This window comes from Amphiura filiformis, chromosome 5, assembly GCF_039555335.1.
Source record: "Amphiura filiformis chromosome 5, Afil_fr2py, whole genome shotgun sequence".
Classification (NCBI taxonomy): domain Eukaryota; kingdom Metazoa; phylum Echinodermata; class Ophiuroidea; order Amphilepidida; family Amphiuridae; genus Amphiura; species Amphiura filiformis.
The window spans coordinates 37,901,248-37,907,716 of NC_092632.1; positions in this window are offsets into that span (position 1 = coordinate 37,901,248).

Consider the following 6,469-nt stretch of genomic DNA (forward strand, 5'->3'; position numbering starts at 1 on the left):
AATGGTTGGAAAATCCAGACGATGTTCGACGCGACTCCCAAAGATGTTTTACTTTTCTAGTAAGGGGCTGTGCAATAATTATTAGCCCTGGGGAGGTAAAACCTGGGGTAAAATTGGGGGGGCAAGAAATTTTGGCGAGACGAAAGGGGGGCAAGCAATTTTGGCAAGCCGAGAGGGGGGGAAGCGATTTTTGGAACGCATTAAGTTCACGGGGCGCCTTTTAAAGGGGCATTTCGTGATCCACAGCCTCATCCCCCCCACTTTTCTCAAATAAAGTTGAGATTTTTATATCACTGGAAACCGCTGGCTACATAATGTTTATGTACAAAATATTTCTTGCAGATTAATTCGTTTAGCAAAGATATCGTGAAATTTGAATGTCGTTCTGGTGCACCAGAACGAAATTAGGGAGCGATCGTTATTCATGGCAGGGGGGGAATGGGTAAATTTAGGGGGAACACGAAATTTTTTGTGGTCTTGAGGGGGGAACCTGAAATTTTAGTTGAAACAGGAGGGGGATTGTTAAATTTTAAATGGAGAAAATTGGGAAAACAAGGGGAACGCGAAAATTTTGAGCGGACGCGAGGGGGGGAACGCGAAATGTTTTGTCGATATTTTTGCCAAAACACCCATTCCCCCCCTGCCGTAAATAACGATCGGTCCCTTACAACGTATTGTCTATGGAGCAGTGTAATACACATAATCATGCACAACTCGCAAACGCAATATCGGAATCAACTGAAATTTTGGGAATATGCTTTTTTCGTGGATATGTACTGAAAAATGAAAAAAAAAGAGGATACTAGGATCACGAAATACTCCTTTAATAAAATGCTTTAAAAAGGCTTAGGAAAACGGTACGGAAACGCTTTAAAATATGCAAATTTTCCTGCTCGCTGCGCTCGCTATCTAGACCATTTAAAGTTTGGAATTTGGGATCCCAAAATTTGGCATGTTCAAGGGGGGCAAAGAATTTTGGCGGGCCGAGAGGGGGGGGGCAAGCGATTTTTGGCGAGCCGTTCGGAAATTTTACCCCGGGGCTGATAATTATTGCACAGCCCTAATAATTAATAGATCTCTGTCCCGGATTTTTGTGCTCTTCCACCAGCCCGCGGGCAGCTCTATTCCTAATTTCCCCGATTCCTTTCCCCTCAGAGCCATAATCTTGTACTAATTTAGTCTATCAGACTGTAAAAGTGTAAAAGATGATCTTTTTTGCTTGCGGTCTACGCCTAGGGGGATTTAGCTCAAAATTGCTGTTTTTCCATTGAATTTGGCTGTATACAGATAGGCCTGTAATTACCGTAAAATGGGGGTAACTTTGGGCACTTTTCAGAGTTTTTAAACCATTGCTTCCAAACAAAACCAATTATATTTCTAATTAACTCTTTTTTATGACATTAGGGTTCCCTTCTACACCTTGAAGTTGAAAAAGATTTTTTAATAATTTTGTATGGGTGCCCTAGGGGTTAAAAATAGCCTAACCAAAGTTACCCCGCATTTGAGGCAACTTTGGTCAGAGTATTACATTCCATGAAGGAAAAAAAAATCAAAAAAATTGATCTTCGTTGTTTTTGGGCAACTTGTTGTTTTTTGTGACATTTGACCCCTTGCAAAATTAATCAAGCACACATCCTTGCTCACAAATTAGGCCTATATCGATTTTTATTTTTTCTGAAAAAAAATGTAAAAAAATGCTCATTTTTGGTCCAAAATCCCAATTTTTTCGTAAATTTCGAGGAAATTGGACATGAGCGATTATTATTTCTTCCAAACATATTTCTTAACAAATTGACACCAAATATGACTAAAAACAATATTGCTGTACGAAAATATGACCATGATTTAGAAAAATATATTTGACCGACCAAAGACCCCGCTGACGTATATCACCGAAGTTACCCCATTTTACGGTAGTATATGCTTAGGCTATATACCTAGACCTACAGTGGCGGCGCTAGGAATTTGAGGTGGGATGGGTGGGGGCAAAGTTAATTTCAGGGGGCGGCCCCCATCCCAACTCAACACAAAAGTTGGCAACCATGAGAGTTACCAAATCTTTTAAAGAACCCCTTTGCAATGATTTTTCATCAAATTTACCCCCCTTTTTCATGCAAAATTTGGCCAAAAACAACCCCTTTTTGTGGTTTTCAATGACTAGAATTTCCAACACCCCTTTTCAATGACTAGAATTTCAAACACCCCTTTTCAGTGACACTAAATATTGACATAAAATTACCGGATTTTCCCAAGTATACCCCTTTTATCCAAATTTTGCGGACAGTGCAAATTAAATACCCCCTATTGCCGATTTCACGGTCAATGTCCAAATGAAATACCCCCTATTTTCCCAATTTCGCGGTCCTCGCTACTGGTAAAAAAATTACCCCTTTTCCGCGCTATTTGGTAACTCTCATGGTTGTGTCGGAGTTTTTATGTTGAGTTGGGGGGGCGGGGAAATCAGGCCGCAATTTTGCCCAAAATTGATGCAAATTTCGTAATTTTTAGTTTTTAGGCCTACGGGGGGGGCAAAGGCTATGACTGCGGGCCATTTGTCCCCCATGCCCTCACCTACGGTGGCGCCTGGCGCATATAGGCCTACAAGCAAAAAAAAAAAAGTAAACAGAAAAATTACGAATTTCTAAAGGCGATTTTACATTTGACACACCTTTCCTACTACGAAAGAGTGAACAGCAGGGCGCGGCATAACCCTCGCCTACCCCAAGATATAAAGGTTCTAAATAGAACCTTTTTGTCCTCTCAGGGAACCCTCTCTCTTGAACCTTTCAAAAGGTTCTTTAATTTAGGAGAACCCTTTAAAGGTTCTCAAAAGAACCGGAAACGGTTCTGTATCACATTGGAGCCATTTTCGACGGTTTTGGAACCATTTTTGGTTCTTTAGAGAACCTCTAAGGGTTTTCCTGAGAGGACAACTTTAAACAGAACCTTTTTAGAATCTCTATTTCTTAGAGTGTATATAGTGTTCATAAAATTTAAAAAAAAACACCGGGGGTTTCGGTTAAAATCATGCTCTCTCACCCGACGACTGCAGTTTCAATCTCGACTCATCCAGGATTGCGAGGATCTTTAACATACAAAGGCTGTGTACGTGTCTCATGATCGAATGCCCCTCGGAAATACGTGCCTTACACTTGTGTCATTTCAAATATTTCAGTACACACCTGAAGTTTTACCGTCTTCTTGACGGCAAATTTCTAGCATGAAATGGTTGCGAAAGATGACGGTATCGACAGCAAGCTCTCTCAAATGGTTTCTCAAAATGTATCGGAAGCGCCAAACATTCAGAAGAAGATCTCAATGAAGTACTTTCAGAGAACACTTCTGAACAATACAGACTGAATCCAGGATTATTATAAGGCAATTTAGGCAACATGTATGATTGCTTATGTGAACATCGACTTAAACTGGTAATATCACCCGGTGTTGATAAAGCGTTTGATTTAGTTGAAGCGTTGTCGGTTATGTCAGATACGTTCATCAGAGATAGATTATTCTCGTCTATATTTTGATTTATGCTAGCATAGCAATCCGGAGACTGGTAGATTTCATCAGGAGGCAGTCTTGAATATACTGAGAGATAGTTCGCCCTTCTGTAGAGTCCTGCCGACAAAGCCTTCCGATTTTGAGGCATAAATGAAGCATCATTCTTCCCAGAAGCTGCTGGTGCGGTAGTGGGCCGTTTTCTCGAATTAATGTTACCAACGTTGTCAAATCGCAAATTAAGAATGTGACTGTTGTACATTTTCATAGTCTGATGTCTTTGGAATTCTATCGTCTCCATTTTAGTCTGCAAAAGAGTTTCTTGAACCTTGTTGCATCTTCGTGCACTTTGCACTCTTTTGGAGTAGCAGTTGGGTTTCTCTCCCATAGTCTTCATCATTTTTATTTGAATGCATAAACAATTAAAATCAATCAGTATGTCATGCAACAATGTCAATCAGTATGTCATGCAACAATGTCAAACGCACCGTTTGATGTATAGCAATTGCATTGTTTTATTAAAAATACTATTTAGGCACGCCTCGATGAAATCTGTAGTATACTCCACAGGGCGAAATATTACAGCGAGCTATTTAAAGGAAATATTCGATTGAGAGCTATAGGGCCAATTTCATTAGCCAAATAAAATGCGATACGAGCAATGTATCGTTTGACACCACTAATTAAATTGAGGCTGTAGAATGTACATAGCGAGTCTGGTATAGCCTTAAAGCCATATTATAACATTTCATGCATAAATACACGGCGTATTTATATCCATAAAACAGCACACATCCTGAGGATCGATATGTCCCCTTTTAATTTTGAGGAGTAAGTATGCAAAGCATAGTAGTAAATTCCAATTTCTATGCTTTATCTCACTTGTTCGGTTCAAAATTAAAAGGGGATATATCTGATCTGATCTGACAGTAAAAGCTAACATTTTATGGAAAATAAATACTAATCTATTTTTACAGAAATGTTATAATATGGCTTTAAGGCTATACCAGACTCGCTATGTACAACTCCATAGGTGTAATAAAAAATTTAATCATGCATGCTCTGTGAACTTGTGATTGACACGTGTGATTACGTTTCAATTAACTCCATTTTGGTAAAAGTGCATTTTGGGGTTCTATTTATAGTATTCCGCATCCGGTTCTTAATTTTGTGTTCAAAAATGGTAAAAAGATACCTTCATCACAAGAAAACAACATTACACGTGACAATAAAAATTCATCTGTCTCATTGCCATCAATTAGCTACAAAGTCTGGGATCAGCGCTGTTTATTACATTCTACAGCCTGAATTTAATTAGTGGTGTCAAACGATACATTGCTCGTATCGCATTTTATTTGGCTAATGAAATTGGCCCTATAGCTCTCAATCGAATATTTTCTTTAAATAGTTCGCTGTAATATTTCGCCTTGTGGAGTTACTACAGATTTCATCGAGGCGTGCCTAAAAAGCATTTTTAATAAAACAATGCAATTGCTATACATCAAACGGTGTGTTTGACATTGTTGTGTGACATACTGATTGCTGTTAATTGTATTTTAAATGTTTATGTATTCAACACTGTAAAAATGATGAAGACTATGGGAGAGAAACCCAACTGCTACTCCAAAAGAGTGCAAAGTGCACGAAGATGCAACAAGGTTCAAGAAACTCTTTTGCAGACTAAAATGGAGACGATAGAATTCCAAAGACATCAGAGAAAGGCAGCAAGATTCTGTATGAATGACTACAAGCAACTCAGCAGTGTCACAGAAATGACCAGAGTGCTGGGATGGGAAGCGTTACAAGACAGAAGAAAAGACGCCAGACTCCAGCTCATGTATAGGATCATGAATGGGGAAGTTGGAATTAGAGCGGAAGACTATGTTCAACAGGGTGGAACAGCAGGATTGAAAACAAGAGGAAACAGCAGGAAACTCAAAGGGAGCTGATCAGGAAGGATGTACACAAATTCAGCTACTTCCACAGAACGACGACCGACTGGAATGACCTCGACGAGACGACAGTGACAGCGACGAGCGGGGAAATGTTCAAAAATAAACTTCATTAATTAGCTCTTTTCGCGACGCGACGCCATTAAATGCGCATAGACCTTTGACCGCGAAGTTGGTGAAGTACAGCATGTCTGGCAATGCCGACTCAACCAGAACCAGAACCAGAACCAGAGACTATGAAAATGTATAACAGTCACATTCTTAATTTACGATTTAACAACGTTGGTAACATTAATTCGAGAAAACGGCCCACTACCGCACCAGCAGCTTCTGGGAAGAATGATGCTTCATTTATGCCTCAAAATCGGAAGGCTCTTTCGGCAGGACTCTACAGAAAGGCGAACTATCTCTAAGTATATTCAAGACTGCCCCCTGATGAAATCTACAAGTCTCCGGATTGCTATGCTAGCATAAATCAAAATATAGACGAGAATAATCTATCTCTGATGAACGTATCCGACATAACCGACAACGCTTCAACTAAATCAAACGCTTTATCAACACCGGGTGATATTACCAGTTTAAGTCGATGTTCACATAAGCAATCATACATGTTGCCTAAATTGCCTTATAATAATCCTGGATTCAGTCTGTATTGTTCAGAAGTGTTCTCTGAAAGTACTTCATTGAGATCTTCTTCTGAATGTTTGGCGCTTCCGATACATTTTGAGAAACCATTTGAGAGAGCTTGCTGTCGATACCGTTATCTTTCGCAACCATTTCATGCTAGAAATTTGCCGCCAAGAAGACGGTAAAAGTAAAACTTCAGGCAAAGAATACTTTGCTTCAGGTGTGTACTGAATTATTTGAAATGACACAAGTGTAAGCACAGATTATAGAAGTGGTGTAAGGCACAATATTTCCGAGGGGCACTCGATCATGAGACACGTACACAGCCTTTGTATGTTAAAGATCCTCGCAATCCTGGATGAGTCGAGATTGAAACGGCAGTCGTC